General features: G+C 47.0%; 1 pseudogene; it reads right to left on the bottom strand.

The window, feature by feature from the left end:
- The window catches only part of LOC144268918 (antigen WC1.1-like), a 57,280-nt pseudogene that overhangs the window by 19,692 nt on the left and 17,090 nt on the right, over nt 1-20,498 (bottom strand).

The following is a 20,498-nucleotide window of genomic DNA, read 5'->3' as shown; positions in this document are numbered from 1 at the left end:
GTTTAGAGAGGGAGCCTTGGAGCTATTTTATACCAAACAGTTAAAGAAAGGAAAGTCAGGGGGGATTTGATCTGATTCTATTTATCTTGGATCATTTGTGTTTTACGAGAAGCTGGTGCCATCCTATTACCCTAGCTCTCTACACAGTGAGATCTGTATATTGCTTCACCCTAATCTAGAATTCACATCACTGGGATTTTAAAAACCTTGCATTGAATTTTTACGTGAGCATATGGCTCCAGCATCATTTGCATGTGAGCAGGTCTGACTGATGTGCGATATCTGGGGACAGTACGCATGGTGGGACTCATTCCCCGCACACCGGAATGCTTCAATCCACATTGGTCCATGTCCTTCTCCAAAGTGAGCTCCTCCTGGGATAGACAGAGCTGTTCCACATTGTAGTTCATTACAGATAACGCTGGCGGCTTTGAGATCAAAGTGAGCATCACAGACTGTGCTCCATGTTTCTCCATCTCTTATTTCCACACGTCCGGAACAGGCACTATGCCCTCCAACCAGTCGGGGCTTAATGTGTCATAGAAATTTAATGAAGGCAGGAATTTACAAAGGGGCCTCAGGGAGTTAGATGCTCGACAGCCATAACATTTTGCCTGAACCCCAATCGTGGCTGAGTGGCAAAATGCAGGCCACAATTAGAAATAAAAAAGCAAAATATAACAAATGGAAAACAGTGGTATTACATAACAATTAATATACATTAGATGTTATAATGTGTTGAAAATTGATAAGGGAAGCTAATGATATCAGGGAAAAAATCATGGGTTGCTGCACTAAGGAGATTCACAAGGCATTTTTATACTAGGAACAAACAAAAAATCCTAACAGTGGTGGAGTTCCACTGCAAATCAAGATGGTAAAATTGTTAACAACGATGAAGAAAAGGCAGAAGTATTCAATAAATATTTCTGATTTTGAATAGAAACAGGATGTATCATATTATGTGAAAAGGATAAACTACTCTTCAGTCCATTGGTAACTCAGGAGGAAGTTAAACAGCCTTTACTATTTTTATATCAGCAGGCCTCAATAGCTGATAAAACCACAGAATAAGAGAAGTGTAGGGTTGGAAAGAACCTCAAGAGGTGATCTAGTCCATCTCCTCACACCAAGGGAGGTTTAAATATACCTAGGCCACCCCGACAGATGTTTGTCTAACTTTTTGTGCAAAGTCACCAATGATGGGGATTACACAACCTCCCTACATACCCTGTTCCAGTCCTTAATTATCCCTATAGTTCAAAACTTTTTTCTAATATCTAATCTGAATCTCATTTGCTGCAATCTAAAATGATTGTTGAGTCCTACCCTTGGTGGATGTGGACAACAGTTAACAAACAATCTTTCAGTTATTTGAAGACTGTTATCAGTTCACCTCTCAGTCTGCTCTTCTCTAAACTAAAAATGTCCAATTCTTTCAACATTTCCTCATAGATCATGTTTTCTAAACCTCTTACTCTGTTTGTTGCTCTCCTCTGGACGTTCTCCAATTTGTCCTTATCTTTTTTAAACAATGATGAGCAAAAATGGACACAGTACTCCAGCTGAGACCACACCATTGCTAAGTAGAGAGGGACAATTACCTCCTGTGTATTACATATAACATTCTTGTTAATATAATTCAGAATGACATTTCTCTTTTTCACAAGAGGATCACAACTTTTCAGATTGTGATCCACTATAACTCCGAGATCATTTTCTGCAGAACTGCTACCTAGAGAGTTATTCCCCATTTTTTTTTATTTGATTTTTCCTTCCTAAGTCTCATACCTTGCACTTGTCTTTACTGAATTTCAATTTGCTGATTTTGGAGCAATTCTCCAGTTTATCAAGATCATTTTGATTTTCAACCCTTCCTTCCCAAGAGCTTGCGACCCCTCTCAGCTTCGTGTCACCCACAAATTGTGTCCTAGTATTCTCTACTCCATCAACCAAGTCACTTATGAAAATATTGACGAGTACTGAACCCAGGACAGTGTTATTTTTTATTTATCCACAGGAACACAGAAATCACAGAGAAAAGAATAAAGCAACTGAAGACCTACAGGCCTATGTCTTACCTAAAGCTCAGCTTTTCCCTCAAAACCCAGGCTGACTCAGCTTATCCAAGGAACCCCTGCTCCCGGAGACTGTGTTATAGTCTCCCTCCCTACAGAACCTGCTTCACCCCCTCTGTTCCTCAGGGCTCCCCTGTTAACAATTCCCAAGCTCTCTGTTTAAGATTTCTCATCTCAGGGGCCCATCCCAAGGAAGGGGACTTGTGCACAGCTTGGCCAGATGCAAAAGTTCCAAAGCCCTGACACCTGTATTGTTAGTTAAATACCAGTAACTGGGTTCTATGAAACCATTGTCTGCCGTCCTGGGACATGTGGGGAGCTCAGACGGGGGTTACCCTTTGAACCCCTGAAGGAAATGTGAAAATAGCAGTAAAAGGAACTGAGGTGCACGTAATAGTCACAGAAATACAGATATAGCCCATGTTGTTTGCAGGGGTCATAGTAGACAAAGAACTGAACGTGAGCTCCCAGTGTGATGCTGCTGCAAAAATGGCGAAGGTGATCCTTGGATGTAGAAAGAGGGGAGCAATGAGGACAGCTGGCTGAAATGCAGGATTTCCAGTGTACAGGAAATGTCACTATTTTAAAATTTCCTGCAAATTGGAAATCCGACTAAAATTTTGTTTTAGAAACTCCAACCCACGGTGTATCCAACTTTGAAATTTGCTCCCAGGAACCCCAACAGATGCGGAGTGACACTGACATTCTTGTCAGTTTCACCACTGTTAACATCAGGACAAGCATGTCAATTTCTCAGAGCCACTGCTGGCTCTGGGGCAGCCTCATCATGTGGCCTGCCCTGGACTGGGAACCCCTGAGCTTCCAGACTCCTTGGCCAGCTGGCAGCCAAAATAGGCAAATAGCCCAGTCCGGGACATTCTGCAAGGCAGGGCTGCCCCGAGCCACAGACCCTAGGACACCAGAATCCATCCCGGGACTTCCAGGATCCCTGATGCAGACCCTGGAGCCGAGCCTTGGTTAGAGCTGGGGCTCCCAGGGCTTGCAGGTTCCTATCCCATGGCAGAGAGCCTGAAAGCATTGGCAGGGCTTCCCTGGAGCCCACACCCTAGAAAGACTAGGGTCTCCAATTTTGGGGCAATCTGTATGGTGGGGCTGCCCCAGAGCTGCAGATCATAGAAGACTGGAGTACCCAGCCCCGGGACAATCTGCATGACAGGACAAACAGAAGCCCCCAGGGAACCTGGCAGGGAACCATGGATATTTCCACCAGATCGTGCTTGTGGTTTCGAGAAAGTTCATTGAACCCCAGTTCACTTTCATGATAAATGTTGAGTTCAACAAACTGGCATTTTCCAATGAAACTCTAGTTTGCCAGATAATTTCCAACGAGCTCCAGTAGGGAGGTGATTTTTCCTCTGTGTACAGCACCATGGAGACAGATACTGCATCTGCTTTTAGTGTCCACATTGTAAGAAGGATGTTAAAAAATTGGAATGGGTGCAGAGAAGATCCACAATAATGATTCCAGGGCTTCAAAATGTGCCCTGCAGTGAGAGATTTAAGGAGGTCAATCTGTTTAGCTTATCAAAAAGATGACCGAGACGTGTCTTGATTTCAATGTTTAGATATTTTCACATGGACAAAACACTGCATAGTAAAGGTCTTCTCAATCTAGTGGGGAAAGGCATAACAAGAACCAATGGATGGAAGTTAAAGACAGACACATTCCTATTAGAGGCAAGGCATGCATGTTTCCAGTACTACTGATGAAACATTGGAACAAACTGCCAAAAGAAGCAGAACATTCTCCACCTCCTGAAGTATTCAGAACAAAATTGGGTGCCTTTCTGGAAGATATGCTTCAGCCAAAAACAAGTTCAGATGAAGTACAGGAGTAATTCGTTTAAATTCTATTGTTTTTGTTTCCCAGGAGGTCAGACTAGATCTAATGCTCCCTTCTGTCCTTAAAATCTATACAGCTATGAATCAGAAAGAAAGTTAACGTTTACAGAGCGAAGCACTCAAACATTCAGAATGCCAGACTTGCACTTGCCTGTGAAACCTTCATTAGCCCCTTTTGTGACTGTGCGTGCGGGTCCATTGTCCAGAACATGAACCTGGCAAAGGCATGGTTGGTGTTGCAAAACCACAAACACTCATGAGAAGTGCTCGGCACTGGCACGTGCATAAACACCTTCCAGAAGGGTGGGACCAGAACCCCTGAGACAGGGTTATGGTGTAAACACACTCCCCAAAGATGGTGAAAGGGAAAAATTACTCCCTCCGAAAGATAAGGTCAGGGTGACAGGGTGATGGATAGAGATGTTTTGGTCAAACCAACATGGACAAGGTCAAGGGTGGTTACTAGCCACATCAGAGGGGGAATGTGTAACTTGATTTTATCACAGTACAAAAGACAGGTCACGGGGGCGGGTGTCTTTTTCTGGCCTGGGTGCAGGGGGTGAGTGGGGAGTGGAAAGTCTCGCCACTCACTGAGCCAAGCCCATGGTAAGGGGCCTACATGTGCCAGTGTAACTGTAGACGTTGATCCGGGGAGCTAGTACCGTCCTTCGTCAGCAATAAACCTGAACGAGGGCCTTTGCCACTGAACCGAGTCTGTGGTCTTCTTAGGCAGTTTGGTCAAGGCCTGCTGCGTCAGCTGTCTGCGCAGAGCTGAAAACACACACAGCCAACAGCTGACAACACTGGGGAGGTAGGGAAGTGTTATTATCTCCATTTTACACATGGAGAACCAAAGCCCAGAGACACTCTATGGCCAAAATTATCAAAAGTGTCCAGTGATTTTGGGTGCCCAACCTGAGATACTCATGTCCTGGCTTTTGAGAGGACTTAGGCTTGTGCAGCACAGCTTCCACTGCCTTCAGTTTAGAGCTGTGGGTGCTCAGCACTTCTTCAGCTCAGATGTGCATGGTCTCAAGGGGGCCACCCATAAAATGAGGTACAGACAATTAATGACCACCTGTGAAACATTTGGTTTAAGTGACTTGCCAAGCATCACATAGGAACTCTGTGGCAGAGGCAGGGATAGACTCTAATTCTCCAGGGCACCATTCAGCTGCCTTAACAAGAGACCCTCCTTTCTCCTTCTGCAATCCCCTGCCTCACACACAGCACACTTCACAGCATCTGCAACAAATGAGGCAGGGGTCCTGTAGACAACAGCCTCCTTCACTCCACAACCCTGAGTCAGAGCACCGTCAGTTCTGTGTGCTGAATGAAGCAGGGGTCCTGTGGAGAAAATAGCAAGTTATCCTGTCATGAAAGACTGAATCTTAACGCCTACGTAAAGATGGGCCAAAATAGAGCTGCAAAGACAACTTTAATTCTGCTATTTCCTTATTCTTTATCCCTGAACTTTGCAAACTGAATGTTCCTTAAAAGTAATGGAACGTTTTAAGGTTTTAAAAAAGCAAACTGAAAAAACGGAAGATCAGTGCCACTGTGTCGATGCAGCGCCGCCGATTGGGCACGTCTGGTGAAGACAGGTGACGTCGAGGGGAGAGCGCCCTCCAGTCACGTAGCTGGGGGGGGCGGGGCAGCGGCCACTCTCCCACCGAGCAGAAGTGGAGCCTTTTTAATTTTTTGGAGCCTTTTCAATTTTTACGCACCCGGCAGCGCTCCAGGGCTTCAGTGGTGGGTTCGGCGGTGGGTCCTTCACTTGCTCTGCTCTTCGGCGGCATTTCGGTGGCGGGGGGTCCTTCAGTGCCACCGAAGACCGGAGCGGGTGAAGGACCCGCCACCGAAGTGCCGCCAAAGACCCGGAGCGCCGCCGGGTGAGTACAAGCAGGTGGGACTTTTTTATCTGTCCGCTCCCCCTGTTCTCTCCACCGGGCTACGCCTCTGGTGCCCTCCTGTCCGTACAATGAGCCCACCTCATCAAGAGGCAGAAGTTCTGCTGGTGGGAGAGCGTCTTCCACTGACATAGTGAGATGTGGACAACGCTTTAAGTCGATGTCAGTTACGTTGCTCTGGGGGAGGCGGGGGGCAGGGGTTCACACCCCTGAGTGACGTAACTTACATCAACTTAAGCAGCAGTGTAGACAAGGCCTTAGTGCACAGCCACACCATCCACATGGGCACCTGGTGCCTGGCAGGACAGTGCAGGGTAGATTTACACTCCAGCTTGCCACAAACTAAATGTTCATGTCGATCTGCTCTCAGTCTCCCCACCCCGCCCTGACTGCTTATTCCAGTCTCCTTGCCCAGTTAGTCTTAGACTCCCCCCACACCCTGGTTCCTGATCTGATCTGTTTTTCTTCACCCACCACCGTTCCTTCCCACTGGTTCCCAGTCCCAGACTCCTCACCCAGTGTGGCATTCTATACTTTGGGGTGGGGGGTGTGCTGTAACCCCCATAATCCTCATTTTAATATAATTGTGATCTTACATATAAAGCATGCCTTCTAAGGTATCAGGGGAAAGGTTATGATCTGCTGAAAGTCATTTCTCTATTCATATGTGTAGATCATTAATGCATATGAAGTTATGAGAATTGTGTGGTATGGTTGTCACTAAAACATGCTGTAAATTGGGGAATCAGCCAGATATGAGCTCCCCAGAGGCAACAGCAAGGAAAGTAACCAATGCCTGGGCAGGATATCAAACAACCAATGAACAGCCATTGTCCAGGAAGGGAGTTACAATGAATGACTCACCTGCATGAGGCCAAACCAGGGGAATTGCTCAATCTTCCTTGGAGAGATTCAGTAATGCTCACCTCACTCTGAAAAGGAGGGGGGAGGCAGGGGCAAAACCATGGGGGCAGAAAGGACATGGTAAAAAGAAGAGACATTTGCCATGGTCTTCCTCTCTTTTCCACCTACATCTACAGACACCACCACACCAAGCCACTGAAGCGCTGATCAAAGGGGAGAGCCAGGCTGAAGAGTAACCAGGAAGCCTGTGATGAGAAACATCTAAGTTTGTAAGGGCACTGAAAGTGTTAAGATCAGCTTAGAATGGGTTTTGCTTTTATTTCTTTTGACCAAATCTGACTTGTTATCTGTTATGTATTGACATAAACTGTGACTGTATAAATCATTGTTGCAACCACTGTGTTACATTTGCAACAAATATTGTACAAAGGTTGTCATGTGAGGTGTCTATGGAAAGGTTCTGATCTGCTGGTTATGATTATGCTATCTGTATGCATGTATCAATTTTGTAGTTGAAATTATGAATATTGGCTATGTACTTGTTTCTCAATGTGTTTGATTCTAAGTAGCATTAAGAAAAGGAGTACTTGTGGCACCTTAGAGACTAACAAATTTATTTGAGCATAAGGTTTCGTGAGCTACAGCTCACTTCATCGGATGCATTGTTAGTCTCTAAGGTGCCACAAGTACTCCTTTTCTTTTTGAGAATACAGACTAACACGGCTGCTACTCTGAAACTTGTCATTAAGTAGCATTAGTGAAGCATTTGGTCAGCTTCTTGAGAAAGGAATTTGCAGATTGAGTGCTCAGTCGAGAAACACTTAACTAACAATGGACCTTGGGAGACTCCAATCCACATATGAGAAGTCTTCCTGAGATGTTCAAGGTGGCATGTGAGGAATGGCTGCTGCCTGCAAACTGAGTCATGCATGGACATGTGACTTACCCAGGTGGCTACAAACTCCATCTTGTTGCTGTGATTTTGCACAGGAGAACAAAGGGAAAGAATATAAAAGGCCCTCGAAACCCCTCCATTTTGTCTTCAATACTGCTTTTTTACTTCTGGAGGAACTTTGCTACAAACTGAAGCTCTGAACAAAGGACTGAATGACCCATCCAAGCTGTGGATGTACTCCAGAGACTTGATTTAAACCTGCACTTTATTCCATCACTGCTACAAGCCTGAAAAAATAACTTTGCCATTACTGTATGTAATTGATTCCATTTAACCAGTTTTAGCGCTCATCTACATTTCTTTCTTTTTATGAATACATCTTTAGATTTTAGCTTCTAAAGGATTAGCAACAGCTGCTTTTGTAATGAGCCAGCCAGTCCCAGTCCCTATTCAAGCCCAAATTAATGGTGTTAAAAGCCAGTAGGAGAACACTTCAATCTTCCTGGACATTCTATAACAGATGTAAAAGTAGCTATACTTGAACAAAAAAACTTCAGAAACAGACATCAAAGAGAAACACCAGAATTACAATTCATTTGCAAATTTAACACCATTAATTTGGGCTTGAATAGGGACTGGGAGTGGCTGGCTCATTACAAAAACTGCTTTGCTGCTCCTGGAATTGACACATCCTCATCTATTATTGGGAGTGGACTGCATCCACCCTGATCAAGTTGGGCATGTCAGCACTGGTTCTCCACTTGTGAGGTAACTCCCTTCCCTTCATGTGTCATTATATAATGCCTGCATCTGTAATTTTCACTCTATGCATCTGAAGAAGTGGTGTTTTACCCACAAAAGGTTATGCCCAAATAAATCTGTTAATCTTTAAGGTGCCACCAAACTCCTTGTTGGTTTTGTCCTGAATTGATACTCTCAGCTGTGTCCCGCCAGAGGCAACATCATTACATTATGTTTTGTCTTATAATCACTTAAAATCTGTCTTTATAGTTAATAAATTTGTTTGTTTATTCTACCTGAAGCAGTGTGTTTGGTTTGAAGTGTGTCAGGGACTCCCCTTGGGATAACAAGCCTGGTCCATATCAATTTCTTTGTTAAATTGATGAACTCAGATAAGCTTGCAGTGTCCAGCGGGCATAACTGGGCACTGCAAGATGGAGGTTCCTCAGGTTGTGTCTGGGGATAGTGGCTAGTATGATTCGGTTGTACAATCCAAGGAGCAGCTTACATGCCAGAGGCAGTGAGTGAGCAACCCAGGAGTGGGGGTTCTCACAGCGGAGCAGGGTAAGGCTGGCTCCCAGAGTCAAGGATTGGGTGACCTAGCAGATCACTGGTCTGGATAACACCAGAGGGGAATGTCACACCCAGTCAGTCCCAGTCTCACCAGCTCCCAATCTCCTTGCTCAGCAAGTCACAGTCTCTCCCCACCCACTCCCTGTCCTAATCGCCCTTCCTAGCCATTGCTAGTCTCTTGCCCCCTCCCCCCAGTCCCAGTCTCCTTGCCCAGCCAGTCCCCATCTCCTGCTTTCTTTTCCAGTCCCACTTTCTCTCCATCCACCAGCCTCCAGGCTCAGAATATTCCCCCTGCATCCTTATCCTTATCTACTTTCCCTCTCGCCCTGGCCTGCATTCAGTTCAGGTAGCTTCCTCCCCATACTGCCTGGGCCCAATAGGTGGAAAGAGTCTCCCTCATCTCAGGTCTAGTGCCTGGTGCCACTCTGGTGCACAGCGGCCAAGAGTATAATTTCAGCATAATTTTATTGGTTACACATCTTGCCATGGCTGCAACACCTCTTCGGGGACCGTCACCTTGTTGTGGTGAAGGGGCTTGTGTGCTCCAAAAATCCTCAGAGCTATGCTGTTGGGAGCTTCATGTTTCTTCAAATGTGGTATAATGAGAAGCTTTTGGAAGCCTTGAAAAATGCCAACATTGTTACCAGCTTTAAAAAAGGAATAAGTTGGAATGTGGAAATTATCATGGCATTGCCTTGCTATCTACAGCAGGGAAAATTCTCACACGTATCCTCTTAAACCGATTACTTCCCCTTGTTGAGGAAATATTGCCGGAATCTCAGTGCAGTTTCAAGCCATCCCGCAGAACAACTGACATAATCTTCGTTGCCCACCAAACCCAGGAAAAGTCTTGGGAGCAAAATTAGGACCTGCACATGGCCTTCATTGATTTGACAAAGGCCTTCAACTCTGTCAATCACAAAGCCCTGTGGAAGGTGCTGGCCAGATTTGGCTGCCCTCCAAAATGTATTAAGGGCTTAAGGCTTCTTCATGATGAGAGGACTGCCACTATTCTCTGTAATGGCCTGGAGATGGATCCTTTCGTCATCAAAACTGGGGCTAAGCAAGGATGTGTTATTTCTACAACCCTGTTCTCCATGTATTTAGCAGTCATTTTGATCCTTTTTAAAGACCACCTTCCCACTGGAGTTGACATTCAATACAGAATGGATGGGCGGCTTATTAATATTTGACATTTCCGTTCCAAGTCTAAACTGCTCAAGGCATCCATTACTGACCTTTAGTATGCTGATGACTGTGTCGTCGTCACGCACACTCGGAATGACCTGCAGTCCACACTGGATTTTTTTGCACAAGCTTACTGAAGCCTATGACTCTCACTCAGTATCAAGAAGACTAAAGTGCTCCATCAGCCTGCTTAAGACCTTATACATGACCTACCACAAATCACCATCAAGGGACAGACTTTGGAGAGAGTTGAGGACTTCTGTTACCTCGGTTGCCAACTTTCTCAAAATGCAAAAATTGACAGTGAGATCCAGCACAGGATCTATTGCACAACTGCTTCCTTTGGGAAACTGCTCTGGAGCGTTTTCACAGACCGTGACTTACGGAAGGACACCAAAATCCAGGTCTAGGAGACAATTGTTATTTCTACACTCCTTTATAGATGTGAAACCTCTATCAACAGCACCTCAAGAGTCTGGAGATGTATCACAAAAGATGCCTCTGGAAGATGCTTTGCATCAAGAGGGAAGATCGCTGGACTAACACCAGCAATCTCATTGAACCTAATGTCACCAGCATTGAAGCAATGATCCTCACTCATCAACTCCGCTGGGCTGGACATTGTGTGCGGATGCCAGACTCTCGCCTCCCAAAGCAAGGCCTCTACTCTGAGCTCACCCATGGTCGGAGATCCTGTGGTAATCAGAGGAAACCCTACAAAGACACACTGAAAGCGTATCTCAAGAAAACTCATGTGGATATCAGAAGGTGGGAGGACCAAGCAACCAACAAATCTCAATGCCACTTCATCCTCCATCAGGCAGTGGCCCGCTTCGAGGAGAAGTGCCTTGCCCTCAAAGTTGAAAAGAGAAAGAAGAAAGGAAAGAAAAAGAAATTTCTCCCAGCAGGCAGCTGACCTGTCAGGAAATGTCTATACCTACTGCGGGCAGATCTATGGTTCCAGGATCGGATTCCTCAGTGATCTCAGGACCCATACGTAAATCTGTGGTAGAGATCATCCTTGAATGGAGGGATCACTGATGATGACAATGCTGCTGCTGCAACTGATGAGGCTTGGGCCTACAGACAACAGCCTCTTTGACTCTGAATCCCTGATTCACTCCTTGGGCACCATCTGAGGCAGGGGACCTTGGCAAAGGAGAATGATTTTGGCAAAGTTTGGTATGAATCCAACCAGAAATGAGAAGTGAAAGCTGGACGAGAAGGGGTTGAGAGAGTCAAAGTAGCTGAGGTAATATCTTTTATTGGACCCACTCCTGTTGGTGAAAGAGACAAACTTTTGAGCTTACACACAGCTCTACTCTGTCAGATCAAAAGTTTGTCTCTTTCCAGCAGAAATGGGTCCAATAAAAGATATTGCCTCACCCACCTTGTCTCTCTAATATCCTGGGACTAACACGGCTACAACAACACTGCATATAAGAAGACGACTGCCACCTTTTGGAAAGTTTTTGAGTATTCAGTCAGGAGAGCAGCTTTGAAAAATTGCTTGGTGCAGAAACATCACAGCTCTCGTATGTGTTTGTTCTCAGTGATATCTAGTGCACAGGGCAGTTTGTAGAGGGCTGACTGGTTATTTCTGGAATAATCCTTAATCGGCCCAATCCTGAGTCCTTTATTCTGTTTCTACTCAGTCTGGACAAAGCAAACTCACATCACAGTCAATAGCTGACAGCCTGAGTAAGGAACCCTGGGTTTGGCCCTATGAGCTGGCCCTGTACCTCTATCCAGAGAAGACAGGGATTAGTGACAAGAATGGACATAACTATAAGGGACATGGAAAAACTCATCCTCCTGTCCAACCTTCAGCACAGGCATGTGGAACTACCCTGCCAGCACGGCAAGGGTTAAAGGGAGCCTTTGGGCCCAACTAGCCCCACCCCGCTGTACCTGCAGCCAATGGCAGGCCTTGGGGGGTGTAGAAAAGGAGAGAGCCTGGCTCAGTTGAGGGCTGACTGGTGAAGCGGCAGGAGCTATCTGCCTCCCTACTTGAGGGGAAGGTCACCAGCCTGCCAGCTGGGGCAGTCACCAGGGAGTAAGCACTGGCTCCCTGGCCAAGGGGGACTGAGGAGGAGACCAAGGAGCCTCTGTCAACTGAAGTAACTTGGTCCCTGAAGCCCAGAGATATTGTGGGGTTCAGTCTCACAAAACTTGTGGCTGCCCCACCTGAAGGAGCCTGGGACCACAGCATGGGGCCACTCAAGATCCACGAGAGGGCACTATGGTATGCAAGCCACCCAGCAAACGGGACTAGGGGGCCATGCCCCAAATGAAAGGAACAGTGGTAGAAAGTAGCCCAGGGCAGTGGATTTAGACTCTTTGCTGGGAGGCCTCCCCTATTTAGGGGTTGATGCATACAGGACCCTGGGCTGGGACCTGATAGAGAGGGAGGGCCTGGGTTTTCCTACCTCACTGCCTAAAAGACTGAGGAAATTGACCTTGAAAACCAGGGGCTGGAGTTCAGGGGCACCAACCACTAGCCAGTCTGGCCCTTCAAACGCCCTATAACAAACTTGAACTTGATTCCCACTGCAATCGTGCAGCTCCAGCTGAGATGCAGCGGCAGTTTTACAGAAAGGTGCACAGATGGGACTTTTGCTCTGATACCCCTTTGTTTGTGTGCAGCTCCCTCCTTCTGGTGAGGTTCAGAGGAGAGGGACACCCTGCTGGGCACTTACTCGGTGGGCAGCACAAGGCATTGAGCAGTTGTTAGTACCAGATTAGGGGGTTTACATTGGTGAAGGTAGATCTGTTTTCTGCAGAGTTTCAAAGTCCTGACAATAAAGCTCATTTTTATAAAGTTCCTGCCCAACCCAGTTTTTTATTGTTTAAAAATACAAGGAAATGGCAGGTGTAAGCAGGGTCTGATTGAGTTCTTCCCTGACAGCTGCTGGGAGGGGGAGAGAGTTACATGAACACACCCCCTCTGCCCAGAGATCCAGCAGATAGAGCGGGGTGTAAATCACTGGGGTGTAAATTTACCCTGCACTAGCCTGCTGCACCCTGAGTGTCCGTGTGGACCCTGCTGCTGCGCACGAACAGTTCCCCAGTGCTGGGAACCGGGAGCAGATCGAAGCACACGAGGGAACTGTTAGAGCGTGGCAGCACGGGCCCCATGGACACTCGGTGCCTGGCAGGCCAGAGCAGGGGAGATTTACTCCCCAGCTTGCCACACACTAAATGTTCATGTCAATCTGCTCTCGGTCTTCTCCACCCCACCCTGGCTGCTTATTCCAGTCTCATCGCCCAGTTAGTCTTAGACTCTCCCCACGCTCTTGCTCCTTTTCTGGTCTGTCTCTCCTCACCTACCCCCAGTTCCTCCCCACTGGTTCCCAGTCCCAGCCTCCTTCTCCAGTCAGTCCCAGTCTCCCCCAGCTCCCAGCCTCCTTGCTCAGCATGTCACAGTCTCTGTCCCCCGACTCTTGTTCTATTTACCCTGCCTAGCCAGTAATAGTCTCCTCCCCCTCCCTCCTCCCAGTCCCAGTCCCCTTGCCCAGCCAGTTCCCATCTCCCCCTTTCTCTCCCAGCCCCAGTTTCTCCCTTCTCACCAGTATCCAGTCTCAGAATGTCCGTCTGTCCCCCCCGGCCACCCCACAGGCTCCTTGTCCCAATCTACCCTCCTCCTCTCATCCTGGTCTGATTCTTGTCCCTTCTACATTCAGTTCAGGTGGTTTCCTTTCTGCACTGCCTGGGCCTGATAGAGGAAGACAGTCTCCCTGGGACAGAGTGCCGGGAGCGAACAGATGAGCCTGCACTCTGATTGTGATGCTGGCAGACCAGGTGCCAGCTCATGCCAAAGCCCCAGGTCTCACTGAAAGCTTACAAATGCACAGCCTGGCCCATTCACGTGTGCATTAGTATTGATCAAAGTGATTAGTAAATGTGTAAATGTATAAGAGTGTTTAATCTTCAAGAAAACTAACCAGGTTATTTGCATGGTTCTCACTTATCTGTATCACGTTATAATGCAATAGCAAACATTTCCATTGTGTATAGCCCGGTAACGAAATTACTAATCAAACGAGAAAGAAGCCTTGTGGAATGCAAATGAAGAACTTTCACAGAAAAGTGCTAATTTCAAAGCAAGTGGTCATTGTGTGTGATGATCGGAGGCAAACACTCTAAATGCATTCCTCACTCTCTGTCATCAAAGGAAGAGTTCATGTGCGTAGTGACCCTGCCAGCTTGTTTTCTGTGAGATGAAGCTATAAGGCTGGATTCAGGGATCCTTCATCTCTGGACTGTCTGGATTCTAACAGGGTGGAATAAGTAAACAAAAAGATGGAGATCCCCCGAGTTATTCTGGGTAGCTCTGAGAGAGTTTTGGGAAACTGGCAGATGACTACATCTCTGCTACAATTTTGAATTATAGACCACAGCCACTGGGAGCTGCGGGTGGCTGTGCAAATGTAAACAACTGTCTTGCGGCCCAAAAACAGATTACTCTGATGGGCCATGTGCAGCCTGCAGGCCGCAGGTTGAACACCACTGGTCTAAGGGCACTGTCTGTGACTCCATGGTAAGACTGTTATTGTAATCCAGGCATAGGTGCTGGCTTCCAATTGTCCCAGGGGGTGCTCAACTCCCGCTCCACCCTCAGTCCCGCCCCTATTCCACCCCTTCGCCAATTCCCCAATGCACTCACAATCCACAGAGGGTTAATATTAAACACTTACCTTTAGCTCCCATTGCCAGGGGGAGCTGCTAAAACTTTTGAAATTCTAAAGGAAAATATTCTACTCTTCCTTGTGCCTTTTGAATAGGAATTTATTACTCCTACTAACTGTTAAAAAGAGAAAAGTTAAAAATAAAACTTATAATGGACCCATAATTGTAACGTTAACTATGGAGTCACAGGAAATTCCTCCATAATACAATATTCTTGTGCTGTGTAAGGCTGAGACATGCTTTTGGCTGAGCCCTCTATGCTACACCAGATCTACAGGGTATCAGAGAGTGGGGACGATCAACCCATTGCCTGGTCAACCTATGAGGGTGGGAAAGGGCTCCATAAACACCCTGCGCCCTGCGCATATCCCAAGCTACTCTGGCTGGGTACGGGGGTCTGGATTTTAGTCTAAGGGTAAAAATTTCAGAAGTGCCTCAGTAACCTAGGAGCCTACATGTCATTTTCAAAAGTGACTCAGGGCCAGATTTTAAAGGACACTCAGGCACCTAGGAGTGCAGACAGGCATCTACTGGGACTTTCCAAATCTCCTGGGAGTTTGGCACCAGGCACATTTGAAAATCCCACTGAGCACCTATCTGCATTTGTAGATACCTAAATATCTTTTAAAACCTGGCCCTTGGGCACTTAGGATCCATAGTCTCACTGAAAGTCAAAGCAAATTGGGCACTGAACGCCCATCAGCCCAGTGTAAATTCATAAACAATTTTTGAGCAGAAGTTAATGGTTATAAAGAACCAGACACATTATTTGCCAACAGGCAAATTCACTAATTCAATGATTTTCATTAAATGTTTCTATGACCATGACTAAGTTTCCCAAATATTTTCCCCCAATAGTGGCAACTGGCAGCCCCAGTCCCAGCACCCCATGGGGCAGACAGCACCAGCATCACTACTGCCCTGTTGAACGACGGCATCAACATGAAACCTTCCACCCCGCAGAGCAGGCAAACTCCTGGCCGGATCAGAGATTCCTCCCACCTAAGCCTCCACCCCGGCCACAGGTCCCAAAGCTGGGCTGAGACCCTCCATGACACCGACCCACATTCAGCAAATGAACTGGAAAATGGGAGCCATTGCAAGGGAAAGGAAAGGCCTGGGACAGGAGCATCTGCAAACAAGAAAATGAAAACATTTAACAGTCACAGAGGAGGGTCCGCAGTGGCCAGTGCCCTGCAAACACTGACCCTCCTCCCCAGTCAGAAACAACCCCACACTTGTTACATTTTACAACCCCTTTGCCCCTTCTCACAACCCCCTCCCCATTACTTAGTGTTTCATCTTACACTGTCCTTTCACTGTCCCATCATTAAACACATGGACTGCTTCCATCTCCCACCTCACTGCTGCAATCCCCATGGCAAGAAGATGCCTATGCTCTGCCACTGACACACCCTGCAGAACACAGCGCTGAAATGATGCATACTGGATCCCTCCGGGTACATTGGCATCTCTTCCCTTTGATCACATGGGTGTCTCAGAACCAGATCTCATATCACAATCACAGCTCTTCCAAATGGCTCCAACTCATCGCCTCCACCATTCAGTACAGCTACACCTAACACAGGGACTGCAGCTGGAGCACTTGAAAACAATTCCCAATGGCAATGGCTAATCCAGCTCCAGGGGGCAGAGTTAAGGCTGCCTTGGCATTCACCTTAACTCTGGATTACCTGGTTTTCAGGGGTTTGAGTTTTGCCCAATCCAAGGGAATGGGATACCTTGGGCAACCTGAACTCTGTGTAAAAGAAGTCTTTGTCAGTGAATTTTAACTTAACTCCACAGTCTCTGACATGCACAGCTGTCTGTCCACAGGCAGTAAGGAGAGTCTGGCCTTCATTGCAATGAATGAACAAAGACCTCCTGTCTCGGGCGCGACTCGTAGAGCTCCAGTGATGATAAATTGGTCACCAGTGTGAGAAATGTTTAACTCTAGCAGTGACTGCAGGGCTATGTGCACACAGAGGGCTCAGGTCTCCATAGCGCTATCTGTAGGCAGCTGCACTCATGTAAAGGTGGAGTAAAGTGGTCCTTACATGTCACTACTAGTGAGTTACTCCGACCCACCACCTCTGAAGTGGTTGTTGCCTGTGTGAAAAGGTTTAACTCAACCAGTCTAGCTGCAGGTAATGAGACAAGAGTCACGCTCCAAAAGAGAATGAGGCTGAACAAAGGAGGGAGTGGTTAGCACAACTCTACACTGTGCTTAGTCTCCAGTGCAAGCCTGGGTAAATTTGATGCAAGTGGCTGGAGTACGTGCAAAGCTGGTATACCGGGGTCCTACTCGATAACCATTTTTAACAAGGCCATGCTCTGTGCTGACCTCGCCGCTGTTCTCCCCTGGGGAGACAAGTCTGTTTTTATGCTCCCCCCCCCGCCCCGTGTACTGCATGTGTATATAGGATTGCTGCCTGGCGTGTAGACTATGGGGAGGGCCCGACCAAAATCACCGTCCATTTTGGTCAATTTCACTGTCAGAGGATTTTAGAAATCATACATTTCATGATTTTGGCTATTTAAATCTGAAATTTCAGGGTGTTGTAATTGTCGGGGTCCTGGCCCAGAAAGGAATTGTCGGGAGGGTCCCAAGGACATTGTAGGGGGCGGTTGCGATGCTGCTACCCTTATTTCTGTGCTGCTGCTGCTGCTGGTGGCACTGCTTTCGGGGCTGGGCAGCTGGAGAGCGGCGGCTGGTGGCCAGGATCCCAGCTCTGAAGGCAGAGCCGCCGCCAGCAGCAGCGCAGAAGTAAGGGTGGCCTGGTGTGGTGTTGCCACCTTTATTGCTGCACTGCTGCTGGCGGGGCGCTGCCTTCAGAGCTGGGTGCCCGGGAAACAGCTGCTGCTCTCCGACCGCCCAGCTCTGAAGGCAGTGCACAAGTAAGGGTGGCAATACCACAGTCCCCCTAAAATAACCTTGTGACCCCCCCAACCCGCAACTCCCTTTTGGGTCAGGACCCCCAGTTTGAGAAATGTCGGTCCTCTGTGAAATCTGTATAGTACAGGGTAAAAGCACACAAAAGACCAGATTTCACGGGGGGAGACCAGATTTCATGGCCGTGAATTTGGTAGGATCCTAACTATGGGAACTGAGTTGTATTTGCCTTGGTGCGATATGGATAATTGGCCAGGCAGGTTCTATGTGGGTGCAGAATGTGAAAGCCGTGGGGCAGACAGGAGAAATGAGAGAGAGAGGGAAAATGGCAAAGCAGCTGAGAAGATTACTGACTGATAAAGTGGGGCCTTTCAACATCCAACCAGTGCTTGTCCAGATGGGGAAGGGTCATTGTGCAGGCTCGTACATGTGAGCTTTGCCCTAAGACAGACACTGGGCAACTTTACAGCGGCTGTGTCTGGGCAGCAGAACTCTCAACTGCGCTGATGAAGTGGGGATTCTGTGTAATATTTTTATGAATGCTTGGCAGGGCAGTGAGTTACCTGGCTAAGGATTGCTACCCAATCAGTACAATAAGATTACAAAGCTCTACTGGGGGAGAGCTGAAGACATGTGTCACTTAACTGTCTAGGGTGGGATGAATGAGTTATTACAGGACTGGCTGGAGCTCACCTATATTAATGGAGGATCCTGAAAGACAATGGGAACCTCAGGGACTGAACAACTGACAACTAACCCTGGGAAACTTCAGCAGGCAGAACATGTGAACTCCGCAGGGGTCAGCAGGAGAAGGACAATGGACGGAGCTGTGACAGGAGTCTAGGACAAGAGCTGGCCTTTGGAGAGACACGAGAGCTCACCTGGGACTGAGAGATAAAGAGACAGAGAAAAAGTGGAAACCAAGACGGGTCCAAGCAGCATGGCTCATGGGAGCCCTGACTTGGCCAGTATGGACCACATCGTAATTTTGCTTCTTCTCTGTGCTAACTGAAGAACTTCCCGAAGGTGTGTTCCAGCTGACCAGTAAATCCCGCTGTGGTTTGAAAAGGCTGCCGGGTGTCACTGCAGATACTTGTTGAGGTGCATTGGTCCCTGATGAGTATAAAAGTCTCTAAGCTAGGGTCTATATCAGTTGAACCCACTGGGCAGAGCATATGGGGTGAAACAGGAGTGTTGGAGCCCAGAGGCTCTGTCTCGGAGGCGTTGAGGCTACGTGACCTACCCTTAAGGAAGCGTGGGACCCTTGCGGGATCTGGCAAACTGAAGGGGTTCTTCCCTGGGATTGTTTAAAAGCTGGGGCATAGCACAGATCCTGTAGATCTGTGACACCTGTCAAGGCCCAGATGTGATGCCTGTGACGTTGCACTCTACACGCTTTATGAATGTGAATAGGATGTAACTGGAATATGTTTGATTCAAAAGGTCTCTTGTAAGGTATCATTACAAAGCTTATAATCTACTGAATATATTCATCCTATTTCTATGAATGTTTCATTCTTGTATCTGAAACTAGAAATATGAAGTATAACTCTGAGGTCCTACTGTAATTATGTAAAGTGTGGGCCATTAATGGTGGTGTAAAATCTTGATTACTCCCATTGACTTGGACAATTGACTGTAAATGGCTCTGTTTGCCTGCAAGCTTGCCTGTGTACATGTAGGCCAGCCCATGGGTAATGAAAAATGAGGTCTTACAGTGAGATGTGACCATGTCACCTGATACTGGAATCCATCTCAAACCTGGTGCTTTTCCATTTAGAAGGAGGGGTGGGGACCCAGAGAGACAAAGGATTCCCACCTTGTGCCAAAGCTATAAAAGGGGGTGGAGCAGGACAAGGGCGGTCCCAGTCATGAGAAAGCCCCTGCTTTTCACTGAAGATGCTTTCTGGAACTAATAAGGATTGTACCGGGGAAAGGATTGGGCCCAGACTACGAAGGAGTCTAGTCTGTGAAAGAAACCTATTGGAACATCTCTGGGGGTGAGATTTACCTCTCATCAGTTTCTTAATGTATTAGGCTTAGACTTGCATGGTTTGTTTTATTTCGCTTGGTAACTTACTTTGTTCTGTCTGTTATTACTTGGAACCACTTAAATCCTACTGTTTATACTAAATAAAATCACTTTTGTTTATTGATAAACCCAGAGTAAGTGATTAATACCAAGGGGAACAAACAGCTGTGCATATCTCTGTATCAGTTGATAGAGGGTAAACAATTTATGGGTTTACCCTGAATAAGCTTTATACAGAGTAAAATGGATTTATTTGGGGTTTGGATTCCATTGGGAGCTGGGTGTCTGGGTGCTGGAGATAACCAACAACTGCCCAGCAGGTCACCTAAGGTCTGGAGCTTTGGGGGCATGGAGCAGACCTGGGTCTGTGTTGCAGCAGGCTAGCGTGTCTGGCTCAACAAGGCAGGGTTCTGGAGTCCCCAACTGGCAGGGAAAACGGGCTCAGAGGTAAATTCAGCACATCAGGTGATAGTCATAGGGGGTCTCTGTGACCGAACCCATCAAAGTGCCAATGTGTGAAAAAGACTGAAAACAAAGGACACAAACTGATCATTCACACATGAAACAAAGTGCTGAGGAAATGTCATAAATGTCTTTCAAAAGGAAAAGGAGTACTTGTGGCACCTTAGAGACTAACAAAAAACGAAAGCTTATGCTCAAATAAATTTGTTAGTCTCTAAGGTGCCACAAGTACTCCTTTTCTTTTTGCGAATACAGACTAACACGGCTCCTACTCTGAAACCTGTAAATGTCTTTGTAACCTCAGGGCAAC

This window comes from Eretmochelys imbricata, chromosome 1, assembly GCF_965152235.1.
Source record: "Eretmochelys imbricata isolate rEreImb1 chromosome 1, rEreImb1.hap1, whole genome shotgun sequence".
Classification (NCBI taxonomy): Eukaryota; Metazoa; Chordata; order Testudines; family Cheloniidae; genus Eretmochelys; species Eretmochelys imbricata.
The sequence above is the reverse complement of the archived record's forward strand: the minus strand, read 5'-3'. Positions and strand labels throughout refer to the sequence as shown.